This window comes from Heteronotia binoei, chromosome 17 (assembly GCF_032191835.1).
Source record: "Heteronotia binoei isolate CCM8104 ecotype False Entrance Well chromosome 17, APGP_CSIRO_Hbin_v1, whole genome shotgun sequence".
Lineage (NCBI taxonomy): Eukaryota > Metazoa > Chordata > Lepidosauria > Squamata > Gekkonidae > Heteronotia > Heteronotia binoei.
In genome coordinates, this window is record NC_083239.1 from 16,044,718 (window position 1) to 16,062,137 (window position 17,420).

Below are 17,420 nucleotides of genomic sequence, written 5' to 3' on the forward strand. Positions count from 1 at the left end.
ATTGTTTAGATAGTCCATAATAACCCAACTTGGACTCCGTTTCTCTAATCCACGGTGGCACAAACGAGTCTCTTGCTATCAGCCCCACCAAACTGGTGGGCTGAGTCATTAGTTTATACCAGTAAAGAATAGCAGCAATCCACAGTCTTGCTTTCACAGTGACCATACCTGTTTCTACTCTGATAAATGAGTTGGGAGCACATGGAGGGACTTGTAGTATGTGCCTAAGGAACTTTGATTGCACTTTCTCTGCTAAATGCCAGAGATGCTGATATGGTGTTATACTCAAGGGTGCCCCATATAGAATTTGAGCGAGGGCCTTGGCCTTAAAGACCTTAACTGCAGCCGCCACATTCTGCCCCCCGGAGGTCCAATAGAATTTCTCTATGGCTCCTGAACTTTTTGCTGCATTTGTTGTAACATATTCCACATGTGCCTTCCTGGCCCCTGAGGCCTGAAAGACTACCCCTAGGTACTTAAAGCAGCGTGTCTGTTCAATAGCCCTATCGTTTATCTTCCAATGATGTACCTTGGGTCTATTTGCAAAGGCTAAAATTTTAGATTTTGAATAATTTATTTCAACCTGATTAGCTTGGCAGTAAAGCGCAAGAATTTTCATTGCTCTCTTTAGCCCAATTGGGGTCCTAGAGACCAGCACTGCATCATCTGCATATAGCAGGAGCGGGATATGCCTATCTGCAATCTTTGGAGCATGCACCTCTGGACCACTTAAATGTTCCCCCAGATCGTTTATAAAGAGGTTGAACAAAAGTGGCGCCAAGATGCAACCTTGCTTAACTCCCTTCCCTACTTTGATGGCTTTCGTGAGATGTCCCTTCGGATTTATCCTTGTCCTGATCTTGGTGTTCCTATATAATGCTTTTATCAATGCCAGTAGCCTCTGATCAATTCCCATCCCTCTCAGTTTTTCCCACAGTATGTCCCTCTGAACCATATCAAAGGCAGATTTAAAGTCTATAAAGGCAGCGTATAGGGCAGAGGTGCTGTTAGAGGAATATTTGGAAATAAATTTGGAAAGGCCCTCTTGCCCAGATTGCCAGGAGATATGGACTTGGGTGCCACCAATATGCAGATGACACCCAACTCTATCTGCTGATGGACGGCCGGCCTGGCCGCGTCCCTGAAAATTTAGACCGGGCCTTGCAGGATATGGCAATGTGGTTGAGGGGGAGCGGGCTGAAATTGAATCCAGCGAAGACAGAAGTCCTTTGTCTGGGTCGGGGCGCCCGGGAAGGGGAAATACCTCTCCCGGTCTTCGACGGGGCGCCGCTGAAAGCGGCGCACCGGGTTAGGAGTCTGGGAGTCTTACTGGAGCCTTCTTTATCAATGGAGGCCCAGATTGCAGCCACTTCCAAGTCAGCCTTTTTTCACCTGAGGCGGGCAAGGCAGTTGGCTCCCTTCCTAGAGCGCCAAGACCTGGCAACGGTACTTCACGCAACGGTCACCTCGAGACTGGACTACTGTAATGCCCTCTACATGGGGCTGCCTCTGTACCGAACCCGGAAGCTGCAGCTGGTGCAGAACGCAGCGGCCAGACTGTTGTTGGGGCTCCCTAAATGGGAGCACATACAGCCTGGGCTGCGCGAGCTGCACTGGCTGCCAGTTACATACCGGATTCGTTACAAAGTGCTGGTCATCACCTTTAAAGCCCTATATGGTCGAGGACCTGTCTACCTTAGGGACCGTCTCTCCCCATACGAACCCCAGAGAGCACTGAGGTCAGCTGGAAAAAACTTGTTGACCACCCCCGGACCGAAAGAGGTGAAGCTGCAATGCACCCGTAACCGGGCCTTCTCCTCTGTAGCCCCGAACCTATGGAACCAACTTCCAGAGGAAATGCGGGCCCTGCGGGACCTTGAACAATTCCACAGGGCCTGCAAAACCTTCCTCTTCCGACTGGCTTTCGCTGACGAAGAAAGAAATTGCTAATGATTACCGCCATTATAAAAGCACAATTAGCATTAGCACTTTTATCAATTTAATTAAGTGATTTTAAACTTATCAGAATTTTTTAATGTTTAATGTTAATGTAACCTTGTCTTTTGTATAAGGGAAATTGAATGATGTTGTTAGCCGCCCTGAGCCTGCTCCGGCGGGGAGGGCGGGATATAAATAAAATTATCTATCTATCTATCTATCTATCTATCTATCTATCTATCTATCTATCTATCTATCTATCTATCTATCTATCTATCTATCTATCTATCTATAAGATGGTCCAATACTACACAATGATCCAGAGTGGAACAACCCGGTCTAAACCCAGCCTGTTCTTCTCTCAGGATGTTATTACACTCAATCCACTCCCACAGTTTCTCTTTAAGATGGCTGGCGTATAACTTGCTTAGGATACTTAAAAGACTGATGGGTCTATAGTTATTTGGGTCATTTCTGTCTCCTTTCTTATGAATAGGTACAATAATTCCAGTATCCCAGCCCGAAGGTACCCTCGCTGTCCTGTCTATTTCAGTGAATAATTTGGCAAGTACTGGAGCCCACCAGTCAGTATTTTCTTTAATTAATTCGGCCGGGATTAAGTCAAGTCCTGGTGCTTTATTAGGCTTCAGGGCTCCAATTAAAGATTTTATTTCTGAAGGCTCAACCGGAGGCCACTCTGGCAGTTCCTGACAATCCTCTGGGGGGGGAAACCACCTCATCTGATGTCCCGTACAGTGCCATATAATAGTTCTCCCATACTTCTGGAAGAATGGTATTAGTAACCTGTGAGGAGAGTCTACCTGAACCGCTATTTACCAACTTCCAGAATAATGACGGATTTTTGAATTTGACGGCCTGTCCCAGCTGTAACCATGCCAATTCTTTTGCCTCTTTCTTCTTCCTGACAATTAACTTTTTATATCTAGATCCTTCATTATTTCCTATGGAAGGAAGACATTTAAAAAGGTGTGCAGTCCCTTTATATGTGATGGCCAGAACTCCCTTGGAGTTCAATTATGCTTGTTACACCCTTGTTCCTGGCTCCACCCCCAAAGTCTCCTGGCTCCACCTCCAGAGTCCCCAGATATTTCTTGAATTGGACTTGGCAACCCTACCAAGGGCAGAGCAACTATTAGTGAGGGATCAGTCTGAAAGTGAAAAACCACCAGAATCAAAAAGAGGACATGTTCCCTAAATTCCAAATCATTCCACTGAAGTCCAAAAGAAAAAGAGGAAGTGGAAACAGAAACTTTTACTCCAGATGTCTCAAGGGCAAGGAATGAAGCCCTACTGATAAAAATATCTGTTGCTTTTAACTTGTCGATATGGCAGCTTTGGAGAGGAGCTTTTTTGTTTTCTCTGTGTATTTTGTATATTTTATCCTGCTGGTCTATGACTGTAATAAATGATTGATCAACGGATCTCTGTATATTTATAAGTTTCATTATGTAGCAGAGTTTCAGTTCTCCACTGTTCACTAGTATCTGTTGTGTATGCAAATTGTATATGGTTTCACATGCAATTTATGCAGTATTTAAAATATGTACATAGTATGTGATTTCTACATGTAACATACATATAATGTATCATGCTGTATAGCAATTTGAAAGAGGGGAAACACAACCACAAGCCCCCATTGTACAAAGATGGTTATTATTTATAAATTGAGATCGTAAGATATATTTGAAATGTGGTATATTTGAAATTTTTGATACTGTAATATTTTTATATATTTTTCTGCTTGAGAGGTACTGTAAATGAAGTGAATAGGGCCGACATAAATGTTCATAGACAGCCTGATATTTTTGTTAAGCATAGAAACAATGGATTATTTATACAATATGCAAGCTGTAAAAAATTGATGTTTTCTTAATATATACATTTTTAAATGTAGCATGCTGCATTATTGATGAGCAAATAACATTGAAAAATGCACACCATTTTGTGGGAAAACTCAGGGCGAGGCAACAAGAGAAAAGGATGTGAAGATAATAGGCTGGGTCCTGCAGACCTGTTCCACTTGTAGAGCTACTTTCCTCCACCAGAAGGATCTTGCCCTGGAGAATGCTCCTTCCACTGGACAGAAGTTCCTCAGCTGTTGAAACAGATGAGCCGAATCCTACCAAACAACTTGTCCCAAGAGAGAAGTAAAATGGGAGAGAAGTAGGGATTTTCAAGTTGAGAGAGACCAGCAGGAGTTAAAAACTTTAAAATATTCCTAAATGGTTTTCTGCCAGCTACTTTCATCTATGGATCAAGGCCTTTCTGTGACTCCATTTTAAGTCTCCAGCTCTGGCTCCAATTCTCAGCTCCATCTCAACCCTTCAGCCTAAAGCCAGGTTCAACCTCATTAGATAGAATTTCAAGAAGGTGCTGGGGGACCAGAGGAGCATCCCCATTTCCAGGCCTTTTGTATGGGAACGTGGGGTCCAGGGTGAGAGCTGCAGGCTTCTTTATTAAGGTAGAATGCAAAAAGAAGCCTTCAGCTGAAATCTCTGCCACAACAGCAGGAGACAGGTGGAAACAAGTCATTTCCAATTGGAAAGCTTAGGAGAAGTTGTCCAGAAAGCCCAAGTGACAGGAAACCATAATTAGTCTGGAGTCATAGCCACAAGAGACATTTTAAGGTTTTTATAATTTCCTCATATTTTCCCTGCCCAAGCTGAGAAGGCATAAATGAGTAATTACTCTGCCTCTCCATGGTATTTACCAAACCATTAAATAATCGATAGTTACTTTATATTAGAATGCTTTTTTCTATTATGTCTATGTATCAGCATTCAAGGGGAGCCTTGCTTCTCAAATATCATAGGATGCACCTCCCCCCCCTCCCAGCTAAGAGTGGTTCTTGGCTTTCTCAAAGGTGATTCTTGGATGGTTGGCACCCTATTCCAAATTTTTTCCTTCTAACTTATAGGGGCACGAACTTCTAGACTCCATTTCATGATGAGAAGCAGGGAGGGCATGATATGAGGAGAAGGGAGGGAAAAGTTACATCATGATAACGTATGCAGTTGGTGTTGGTGGAATGGAAAGGGAACAAAAGAGGACTCAGGCAGCATAGCAAAGCTGAGGTCAGTGTGGTGCAGTTAATTAGAAGGTCAGACTAGGATCTGCAAGACCTGGTTTCAGATCCCTGCTGTATCATGGATCATCGCTGGGTGACCTACAGCCAGCCATTCCCTTAGCCTAACCTACCTTATGGGGTTGTTATAATTCCAGGAATACTTCAGGCTTCACCTGGAGGTTGGCAACCTTATCATTGATCTGAACCACTGGAGGCCTTGAAGGGAGCTTTAAAAAAAAAAAAAAAACACTAGTAATTGATGTGTGTTTTTTTTCTGGGGGAACATGACGGAACAGAGTTCTGGAACCTCTTCATGAAAAACTTCTCAAAAAATGTTTAAAGGTTAATGAGGGACATACATGTGTTTCTCTTCATTACCCTCTTGAGAGTTCCAGCACCTCTGTTTCAAAAAAAAGAAAAGAAAAAAGCCCTGCATATCAGTATAATGCAATGCTACAACATGTTAATTATCACTTTTAGTTATTTCCATATATTATTTGACATATTGCTATAGCTTAGAATTGGCAATTAACTTATGACTGAACCCTAACCCTATAATAATATGTCAATTACTAATTTTTAAAGCATCCCCAAAAGCCCAGTGATAGGGGGGAAATGATGGCTGAAGCAAAGAAAATGGCCTTGATGCGGGTGGGACCTGCAGAAATAGGCACGTTTCAATTCAACGAAAAAATGCACTTTTCAGTCCTCACAGCAAATGTATTTTGATAGAAATCTTTCCTAAAAGATTGTATCAATCATGTCTGAGAGAGATCAGAGCAAACCAAGGGAAAATCTATAGAGTGGATGATTATGTTGTGTGTATATTCACTAACATGCAGACACACAAACTATAATACCTAAACTAAACTAAAACCTCCATGTGGCAGCAACTATGCTTTTGTTCCATGCCTCTCACGAGTCTTTGAGTGCGGTGCTCTCATGCCACCAGGTTGTTGATAAGGATGTTTATTTTAGCCTTTTCCCTTCTTCTGTGGGCATCTGAGAGCCAAATTACACATTACTCCTGGTTTCTTTTCCTTGTCTTTTTTTCTTTTTTGCACATTGTCTTGGGGTTCATTGGATTTCCTGGCATCCACACAGCTGCTGAAGAGAATGTGATTTTTTAAAAAAATCAGCAGAAGCCCAATTCTGCTTGGAACTGTGGGATGGAGGCAAGAGAGGCTCCTTCCTCCCCCCTCTGTACTATTTTCCTAGCTAAAATGACCACAGTAGGGACTAATCTGCATAACTTTGGGGTAAGGTTGCCAGCCTCCAGGTAGGGCCTGGAGATCTCCCACTTTTACAACTGATCTCCAGCTGGCAGAGATCAGCTCCCCTGGAGAAACTGGCTGCTTTGAAGGGTGAACTCTATGGCATTGTACCATGCTAAGACCCCTCCTCAAACTCCACCTTCTCCCAGATCCACCCCCAAAATCTCCAGGTATTTTCCAACCCATACTGGCAACCCTACTTTGGGACTCTACATGGCATATACTGAGCACACTCAGCTCCAAAGTTATTCAGGTAACTCTTTGCTGGAGCCATTTTGGTTAGGGCAAATGATGTGGAGGGGGATAAGGCAGAAGCCTCTCCTTCTTCCCCATACACACCACAGTGTAAAGCGCGCTTATTTCTGTAACATAATTGTTTCTTAGACAAAGAGCAGGTCACCAGCTCTCTACTGCTCCCCCCTCATTTACAACCATCGGGCAGTAATATAACCATCTGGCCCTAAGGATGTTTATGCTACAGCCTGGCTGGTACAACTTTCAAGTTGCCTCTCCCACAGATTCACACAGACAACTCTTATCTTCTGCTAGAGAAGTGTGAGAATGGGAGATGCTTTTAATAGCCTAAATTCCTTAGTAATAAAAGAGATAGTGTTTAGTAACGTTTGAACTCGTGACTCAAGTATGCATCTGTAATGTAACCTTTGAAGATATCCTATATAGCAACTGTGTAACCCTGTATACGTCATTACTCCCAAGGCTTGTGTCCTTGGTACAGCTTCTGAGTTTCTAACAATAAGACAGCTTTGATTTAAAACAAAAGACTGCTTATTGAGAAATATCAATGCTTGACACACAGTTCCAAGCAGAATCAGACTCCTGCCAGTTTTTAAAATCATGTTCCCTGCAGCTGTCATGTGGTTGCAGGAGAAGCAAGTCAGTTTGGGTAACTCCAACCCAACTCAGCAAAAATTGCCCCATGTAGCCTGGCCTTGAGTTATTATATCTGGTCTGCAGCACCCTTAACACTGAAATTCTAAGAACATTTCCTGGGAATAAGACCCCTGAATAGACCAGAGGAAAATGCTAAGTAGACCTGCTTAGGATTTCTTTTTAACTGTGCAAAGCTATGAAGATTTTCTGTCATCTGAACCTTCTGAAATCATTGTCAATCCCTCCCAGAAATGGAGGAGATGCTATTTTAAAGCTTTATTTATAATGAGATGCACAGATCACTTCCCAACGATGGGCTCTTCAAAGCAGCTTACACCAATCATTCATGCTATGTTATAATCATTATAAAGATACAACACAATTAAAAAGAAAGCAAAATACACATTTAAATCTAAATTAGCAGCTAGGCAAAATGTCAAAATCATCAGCTCTCGGAGCTCCAAAAAGAGATTTTTATCCTGAATCCCAGCCTGAAGGTCAATTGAAATACATCGAGATAATCATTTCGAGAGCCAATACACCACTGCCCACTTGATCAGCTTTGCTAGGAATGGAAAATTTGGAACTATAACTCTACAAAACAAGGCTGTTAAAGGAAGTGAAAATGACCTCTCAAATTGCTCTCCTGAAGGTGAATTGAAAAACAAAAGCCTTGTAATAATACATTTTATCAAGAACATCCAAAATAAGTACCTAATATAGGTACTTTTTATTTGTTTTTTGTGAAAACCATTGCATGACTTTTTGCTCTGGGATTTTGCTATGGGCCAACATGGTTACCATAATTATTTATTTCTGTCCCCCCTTTCTCCCCAATGAGGCTCCTCCATGCTGTGCTCACAACCAATGCTTCCTTTAAGCTGTGGAGTCTTCGCTGTGGAGTCTTGTGAGCAAAAATTCAGCTTTGTGAGATGCTGGCATTAAAGTTGTGAGCAACTGCATTAATCAGTTTGCTCTGGGGCCATTTTTCCTGAGCCAAGACAAAAATGTGTGAGCCAGAGGCTAAAAAAAAAAGTGAGCTAGCTCACAGTAGCTCAGTTTAGAGGGAACACTGCTCACAACAACTCTGTGAGGTAGGCTATGCAAAGAGTGTGTGTGACTGGCTTAAGGTAACCCAACAAGCAGGGCTTTAGCCAGCGGGAGGGCTCTGCCTCCTCTTGATTTTGCAGCACCTCCACCGCAGCAGTGGCAGACACACCTTTTAGGCACCAGGATGCATGCCTGAAGGTGCTGTGCCTGCCCAGGGCCTCTTCCAGGGTGAGGAGTCAGATGAGGGAGAGGGAGAGCCAAGTGCTAGAAGTCACCACCACCTCTTCTCCTGCTCCTGGGGCTGTCAGTTGGTCCAGCCACAGCCACAGCCACCTGTCATTCTTCCTTTCACATAGACTCTTGCAGTTAATGAACACAAGCTTATTGAGGGCAAAGAACTATTTGCTGTATGCTGGGAAACGCTTAGGGTTGCCAATCCCCAAGTGGGGGCAGGGGATCCTGGAGTCTCCCAGATCCTTGACTGCCTCTCTTTTTAAGGTGAGTGGCATTACTCAAAGAAATGTATTCAGAATAGCCATGAATGAATTTAGGAAACTCCCTCACATCACTTTCAAGGATGGGCAAGGGTCATGTGGGGATGTACAAGGACAAACACCACATTTCTGGGAATTTGAAAGGAGTGTTTCAAACTACGCCCTCCTTTCAAGTTGCCCCTGCTGTTATTTCACTTTTGACTATTGTGCTTTCATTGTGACCAGTTTGCACTACACCACACATTTTCTTGGGTTTCCCCCCCATCAAAGTTCCATCCATTCTCACTCAGATTAGATCAGTTGGGGTGGGGTGGGGGTCCATTTGTGGGTTGTTTTGTGAATGTGCTGAGGCACTGAACAGGGGCGGGGCTGGGGGTTTTGCCACCCCAGGCAGCTGCCCCACCTGCGCCCTCATCCCTGCCCTTTAAAAGAGAGGGTAGGTGGAGCTGCTTCTGCCACTTCTCCCCCAGGCAGAAACAGCCAATCTGCCTTCCTCTTCCAGTTTAAAGACCCCCACCAATCAGTTGATTGGCAGAGGTCTTTAAATGGTGGGGAAGAGGTGGTGTGGTCTCTTTCCTCTGCCCGAATATCAGGTGCAGGAAAGAACAGGCGCAAGGCCTTGTCCTCACTCTTGGGCTGCCTTTCCTGCAGGGGAGGCAGCCCAGGAACAAAATCAAGCCTCCTCCTTCCTCTGCCCGAGTCTCAGGCGACGGAAAGAGCCAGCGTGGGGCCTCGTCCTCACTCTCAGGCTGTCTTCCCTGCAGGAGAGGCAGCCTGGAAGTGAGGCCAAGCTGCCTCTTTACTCCGCCTGAGCCTCGGGCAGGGGTAAGAGACAGAGCTGCGTTGGCTGGTGTGTGGGGAGGGGGCACCCAGTGGCGCCCTGTAGGACATGCAGAGCCCTAGGCAGCTGCCTACATGGTCTACTCACACGCGCCAAGTCTGGCACTGAAGCAACCCAGCAAGCTTGAAGGGGCTGCATTAATGGCTAGTCTCCTCCCCTCATGCATCACCTGAGGCTTGCATCTGGAGTAGGTGTCTCTCCACTGATCAGTGCTCTCTTTTCCCATGGTAGTACAGGACCTCTGATTGCCCCTCCCCAAGCTTGAATTTATTTACCTGACTTACATTAGGTGAATGACTCGCTGCACCATGCCACAGTGAGGATAATGGCTGATCACAGTTCTGTCCTTATTTCACTCTGGCAGCTGATAATGCTTGTTTTTGAAAGCAGCCTAAGATTGTGCATTTCTTATCAAACAAGTGCCTGCAAGAGGTATAACTTCTCGTGACAGAAACAGGCACACATGGCTTAATCCAGAAAATGAAAGGCAAATCCATGATTGAAGGAATCCCAGTTCCTGGGCAAGGAACTCCTGTACTTTCTCCTCACTCTATACAGAGAGTATGTCAAGGGTCTCCGCACGGCTTTTTTTGTAGCAGGAACTCCTTTGCATATTAGGCTACACCCCTCTGATGTAGCCAAACCTGGAGCTTACAGGACTCTTAGTATAGGCCCTACTGTAAGCTCTTGGAGGATTGGCTACATCAGGGGGGGTGTAGCCTAATATGCAAAGGAGTTCCTACTACAAAAAAAGCCCTGGGCTGTCTCCAACTCTCTCCAGGAGACATAGTGGATTCTGGTAGACCTACTCTTCTGTTTGGTTTGAATGTTCTGCAGCTAGCAGCTTGCACTGCAAAATTATTTTGAAAATGACAACCAAATATGCTCTTGAATGCAAATGGAGAAACTCCAAGAAAGGCAATGATTGGCTGCTGTCCCTGGGTCTTCCTAGGGGGACAAACCTTTTGCAAGCACTGGCGTCCTCCAGCACTGAAATGTTGAAATGCTGGCATGCATTTTTTGTTTTTAAACATAACCGCCAAAACCTTCGGGGCAGGCTTCAGTGAACAGGCCGCCTTTGGAACACCAATGCAAAAAACTTTATTCAGATTCCCTACTGAGGCTTTTTTGTGAATATATTTCACTCCCCCCCTCCAAAAGCCTGCTTCAGCAAGGAGGGCGGGATATAAATCAAATCAAACAAATAAATAAATAAAAGTGCAAGAGAAAACAGGGTTATTTTTAGGAATGGGGACAAAACAGGGAAGGAATGCAACAGCAGTAGGATGCTTTCAAAGTTGTGCAAACACAAGGGAAAAAAACATGTTTGCATTGGGTAAAGTAAGTGGATTTTTAAACCAGTGTGAAAGACCCAATGAAAAAAACATCTCCTTCTCCATGCCAATCCGAGAAGGCCTACAGTCATTCTTGCTTATCCCACATTGCTTTGCAAAATGGCAGATGGTTCTAAATGGCAAAGGCCTACCTCTGGGGTGCAAAGTGTACCAAAATTAGGCTTCCCAACCCTCCTGCCCTGGCGGGGGCCTCTGAATTTTCAGCCTCCTCCCCCGCTCTTAAAAAATCTGGGGGCGGGGGGAGAGAGAACATACCTGTAGGCATCATTTTGTTTTACAGCTTGGGATCCGTTTTTAAAATAGATAGAATAGAATAGATAGAATAGAATAGATAAATTTATTGTCATTGTTCTCAAAAAAGAAAATGAGAGCAACGAAATGAGGTGCTCTTCCACAAACATACCAACACATCAACACCCAAAAAAAGGACATATATATAGACCATTTAAATGCATCTGAAAAGAAATACCCATTCATAACCCTGCATTTAGCCTAACCACGGCACTTGGGTAGAAGCTGCTTTTGAATCTATTTGTCCCTTTAAGGCTGCACAGGAAATGTGTCCCTTTAAGGCTGCACAGGAAACAGGAATGGCCCCTCCCTTTCTTTTCCTGTGCAGCCTTGTTTTCGTTTTCACAGCAAGCAAATTCTGCTGGAAGAAGACCAAGTATGGTAAGTATTTGTGTGTGTATGTGAGAGGGAGGGAGGGGCCAGGGAGAGGGGATTCCCTGGTATGGAGGCCCTCCCCCCCTTTAGAAAGCGTGGGGGGGAGGGAAATGTCTACTAGGCACTCTATTATTCCCTATGGAGAACGATTCCCATAGAGAATAATAGGGAATTGATCCATGGTATTGGGGGCTCTGGTGGGGCTATTTTTTGAGGTAGAGGCACCAGATTTTAAGTATAGCAGCTAGTGCCTCTCCCCAAAATACCCCCCAAGTTTCAAAAATATTGGACCATAGGGTCCAATTCTATGAGCCCCAAAAGATGGTACCCCTATCCTTAATTATTTCCTATGGAAGAAAGGCATTTAAAAAGGCGTGCTGTCCCTTTAAATGTGATGGCCAGAACTCCCTTGGAGTTCAATTATGCTTGTCACATCCTTGTTCCTGGCTCCACCCTCAATGTCTCCTGGCTCCACCCCCAAAGTCTCCTGGCTCCGCCCCCAAAGTCCCCAGATTTTTCTTTAATTGGACTTGGCAACCATAACCAAAATACAGGCACTTCTGCTTCCCTTGATTGGCCAGAACATAACATGGCTCCTGTGCCCATCTCATTTGCATGCAGGAGGAGTGATAAATGGGACTGCTTGCAGCCTGCAGCAACGCTGCGGTAGCATGATTTGTTCCCCTGCTAAGGGAAGAGCAGATCTTTGGCCCGTTTGGGCGTGATCTTGAAGGGGCGGGACTTGGCTATGTTAACGGCCAAGCCTCCGCTTCCCCGTGCAATCCTTTTGATGATCAGGCCAGGCTGGGAGCGTTTTGAGACGCTCCTGGGAAGAGGGCCTCATGGCGCGTCGGGTCGGCATTAGCTGCCTTCAAGGTGTTAGTTGTCAGGAGCCGTTTGTTCCCGGCGGCTGCGGTGGCTGGTGTGGTGCTGCCTCGGAGTGGATTGGGAGCCGTGTTCTTTGCGCGAGTCGTCTGAGGCTCCTGGAACTTCTTTGAGGCTTGAGTATTGCGGGGGCTGCCACTATTTTTGGGGTGGAGGCTCCTGCGTAAAAGAAGCTTTGGTTTAGGATTGGGGGCTCCCTGCAGGGGTTGGTGTGTGTTTCACTATTTGGGGCAGCCATTCCTTTCAGTACACTTATTGGTGTGGGGTGGTAGCCATATTGGATCCCCTTCCTCCTTCAGGGGAAGGCGGCCGTTTTAGAAGGTCCCTTATTGGTGTGGGGTGGCAGCCATATTGGGTCCCTGTCCTTCTTCAGGGGGAGGTGGTAGGCTTCCCAAATCTCCTGCCCTGGCTGGAGACCCCTGATTTGGAGCCTCCATCCCCCGCGCGCCAAAAATCTGGAAAGCAGCGGGGGATGGCGGCCCTTCCCACCCAGCCCTGATCCCAGCAGCTTCTCCTCCCCCCTTCCCTTCCCACCAATCCCCGATGGGGATTTGAAGAGCCGGGATGGTGAGAGTCAGGCTGCAGCCGTCATAGTGGTTGTGGGTGGCAGGAAGAGGGTCTTCCTTATCCAGCGGGAGTGATGAGCTTTCCTTTCCGGTGCCTCACGTAATGTCGTCATACACTCGGCGGTCTCACGCCATTGCCTAGGAGACTGGAGGCGGAGGAGTAGTAACGGCACGCCGGGAGCTGGCAGCAAGCTCTTGGCTTCTGCCGGCCTCAAGACCAACGGCCGCTCAAGTTCAGCAGCGCGTGGCTTTTCATTCTGCGAGAGCGTCAGCGTTTCCTCAGACTCTATGGGGGTCGTTCCCTCGCCTCCAAACAGCAAGATATCAGCATCTGTGCATCACCCCTACACGTAGAAACCAGTAAGGCGAGCCCCCCCCCCCCCCAGTCAGGAAGCAAGAAGCTTTATTTTGACACCCATGCCCTTGTGTGCCTTATGGAGGAAAATGGTTTCACCACTCTGCAATCTGAGATTATTGCATCTACGTTAATAAACACCATGAATGGCAATATGGCTGTGATGTACAAGGATATGGTCACCAAAGTACAACAGGTTATATATAAAACATAATGTTTGATTTTAGCCAAGTATATAATTAATGTGTTTTGGAATAATGGGGAATTGATCCAGAGGTTTTGGGGGTTCTGGGGGAGCTGTTTTTTGAGGTAGAGGCACCAAATTTTTAATATCGTATCTAGTGCCTCTCCTCAAAGTACCCCCCAAGTTTCAAAACGATTGGAGCAGGGGGTCCAATTCTATGAGCCCCCAAAGAAGGTGCCCCTATCCTTCGTTATTTTCTATGGAAGGAAGACATTTTAAAAGGTGTGCTGTCCCTTTAAATGTGATGGCCAGAACTCTCTTGGAGTTCAATTATGCTTGTCACACCCTTGTTCCTGGCTCCGCCCCCAATGTCTCCTGGCTCCACCCCCAAAGTCCTCAGATATTTCTTGAATTGGACTTGGCAACCCTAGAAGGTGGCCATTTTAGAAGGTCCTTTGAGGAGGCCATTTTGTGGGTCTGCCTTTGGGGTGTTAGCTGTTTCATAGAGTGATGTTGTTATTCTCCAGGTCGAGGATGTCAGGAAAAAAAGGGGCTGGCAAGTCAAAAGGCAAGCAATCTGCACCAAAGGCCCCTAAGGCCCCGGCCAAGAGGCATCCACCCCCGTTATCTTCTTCTGACGAAGAAGGGGATGATGTGGTTAATACTAATATAGTGCAAAGGCCTCGGGCGCTGGAGGAAGCGTCAGGTATACACTAAGGTATACCTTATAATACCTTAGACACTAAGGTATTATAGCCTGCTGAGGCCCCTCCCCTCTCCAAACTCTGCCCTCATGAGGCCCCACCCCCAGGAATCTCCCAACACAGAGTTGGGAAATTGGGACTCATGCTGGGGACTGATGGAGGGAGGAGAGGTTAAAGAGGCTGAATTTCACCCAGCTCATATAACTTGCCATCTTTTCGGCAGCGGATTCATGCTTGTGCACAGTGAGATGTTTCCTACCAAGTCATGAACATAATGCGAAGTTTTTCTGTGTTCCTCTCCATTCCTGCTGCCCCTTCTGACCCCTGGAAAGGTCATTCCCAAGGTCAAGAAGTTTTCATAACCCTATAGGTTGAGGGAAGGAGTAGAGTAAGGAAGGTATAAGGTGGCGAAATCACTCTTTCTTCCACAAAAATACTGCTACTGAGGAAAAAGGTTGGTTTTATCTCATCCTTCCTCATCCCTGCTCACCAAACTCACATGGCTGTTCCTCCACAAGGATCCCACTCTCCCAGAAATTATCTTCCCAGGGGACTGGAGGGGATGCAGGAATGGAGATGAATGCATGAAAGATCCTGTGCTCAAATGTCTGAATATTGCCCATTAAGATTTGTAGATGCCAGTGGAGAACCTGCTGAGCTTACAGGTCCAGTTTACCATCTTCCACTCCCCTCTCTGTGAGCTTATCATCACCATCCAATGATACCATCATTGAGGGCCAGGTTGAAGTCTGGTGAATATTAGCCAGTATACTTGGAGGGACATGTTTCTTTCTTCCAGGCAGTATGTATTCAAAATGCTGTCCATTGTTTATGTTTTCCTCCCAGCAAAGTAAAAGTCAAACCCCATACATACTGATGTGGAATGGTTGGCTGACACACAGGCATTTGCAAAGAGCTGGCAGGATCTCTTCCATCTTGTAAGACATGTTATGCAAGGAAGCATCCAAACCGATAGGGTTATCTGAGGGTTAAGATTACAGCCAGACACTTTTCAGAAACACTTTGAGGAGTTTATTAACCTCCCTGGTAATGATGCATTTTCTATTGTTGGCATTTTCAACCCAACAGAAGTTATAACAGCTGTCAAGCACCGAAATAATACTAAATCTTGATTGATGCCTTCCTGTCTCCTATTGCATTTAGGAGCGATGGTCTGGCATGGTGCTGAAGGATAATGCCAAGGTGTCAGAGGCACAAAAAATCCCACAGCGTTAACACAAAGATAGGCAACACCATAAAAGTTAACAATAATGCAATTACCATAGTGTGTGTGTGTTTAAGAAATAGGATTAGCCCCAGTCAGCATTTCTACTCAGTCTTGCCCAGTTCCTCTTCCTAATGCAGCCCCATTCTCCACGCACTACACTCCCCGGTATAGACCTTTTGGTGGCCATTCCTTCTTTTCCAGCAGCAGAAAAGCTTGCTGGACCCAATTCATAGATTGTGCAAAAGGAAGGCGGATTCTATGTTTCCCAGTTCATAATTTTGTGCAAAAATTAGAAAGCCTTTAAAGCACGTGAAATGCTAATCCAGAATGAGCGTAGAGTTACCACTGAGTTTTCATCCAAAGCAAAATTCAAAGCAAACATGGAGAACTGAAGTTCTCCCCAAGAACCTGCTTTCAGCATTTTGAATGGAAAAGCAGCACATCCATGTTCTAAATAGCATCATGATGGGAAAATACTGAAATTAGCATCATGATGGGAGCTGTACCATGCAGTAGGTGTGTATGTACCCTAAATAATAAAAACCGCCATTCTCTAATGCAGTTTTTTCACAACTAACATGATTTTTTTTTTCAAATGTATAGACCTTCAAGATAATTACAAAAGGTCTTTATGGTTTTATGGAAAACCTGAAAAATAAATTATTTTTAAAGGTCTTTAGTATTCTGACATCTCAGTACTGTCTCCAGTATTGGACTTGAGCAGCAGAAGGAGAAGAGGGGAAAGAGTCAGACTGATTCTGCAGTATCAGTCGCTCCACCCTTGGGCTTCTGCTTTCCCTGACTCAATCGATCGATTCTCCACCAGTTGCTGTGCGGCCGCATTTTGACCCATGTCTCCCTGATCTCTAAAAAACAAGATCAGGAAGACATGGAGGGAATTGGAGAGAGGTGTGGGTCAAAATGTGGCAGTGCAGCAACTGATGGAGAATCAATCGGTTTAGCCAGGGAAAGCAGAAGCCCAAGAGTGGAGCAACAGCTACTGTGGAAATCAGTCTAAGTCAGCAGGTAAAGGAGGTTTTCCAGCCAGCAGAGGTATACTGCTGCTACCATCAAACCAAGGCCTGCGCAAATTGCGTTTTAGGGTTGGATGCAGATATGTGATCTTCCTTGCAGCTCTCTGAGCTTCAAGAGATGATTTGTTTACAACCTCTTGATTTGCAAATAGCAGTTTTGCTACTCTCTGTATAAACTATGCTAGGTATGGGCGTGTGAGAGAGCTGCTACTTAAGCTATGGTAGTTTCCACAATTCCACATCTACCTTCTTACTGTACTTTGTCTGTATTAGAGCTGCCAGATCCCCTGGTGGAGGTAAGCCCGCCCCCCCCCCCCCCTCAGCCAGACCCCGCCACCCCATTACTGATTATCTGGCTGGCAGGAGGGAACTTACCCTGAAAAAGAGGAAGTATATGTCACTGTTTGCATGACTCAGAAGTGATGTCATCACATCTGGGCTGTCGGGACAATGCTTCTGTATTTGGGCAAAAACTCTATGGTAGAAGCCAAATTTACCATAGAGTTTTTGCCCAAATACAAGAGTGTCACTCCAACATCCTGGATGTAATGATGTCACTTCCAGGTAATGTGGGCAGTAATGTAAATATGTTGCTGTACATTTGCTTGGCCTCCCTGCTGCTCCCGGTAAGTCCCTCCCATCTCCCACCAGTTGCCAGGATGGATCTAGCAACCCTAAGGTCACTTCAGTGTGACTGCAATATTTAGCATGCACACAAAAGCCAACATTTACACAAAAAACACACACACCGTTTGTCCAGCTGTGTGTATTGCACACTCATTGCAGCAGTCACACTCTTTAAAATTATTTTCACCAAACACTATTAGCCCAGTGTTGGTATTCCATCAAACACCCATGCTCAGTATT

General features: G+C 45.3%; 1 pseudogene; it reads left to right on the plus strand.

The window, feature by feature from the left end:
- Window positions 1-12,439: 12,439 nt before the first annotated feature.
- On the plus strand, window positions 12,440-15,527 carry LOC132586501 (mitochondrial calcium uniporter regulator 1-like; annotated as a pseudogene).
- Window positions 15,528-17,420: the final 1,893 nt, after the last annotated feature.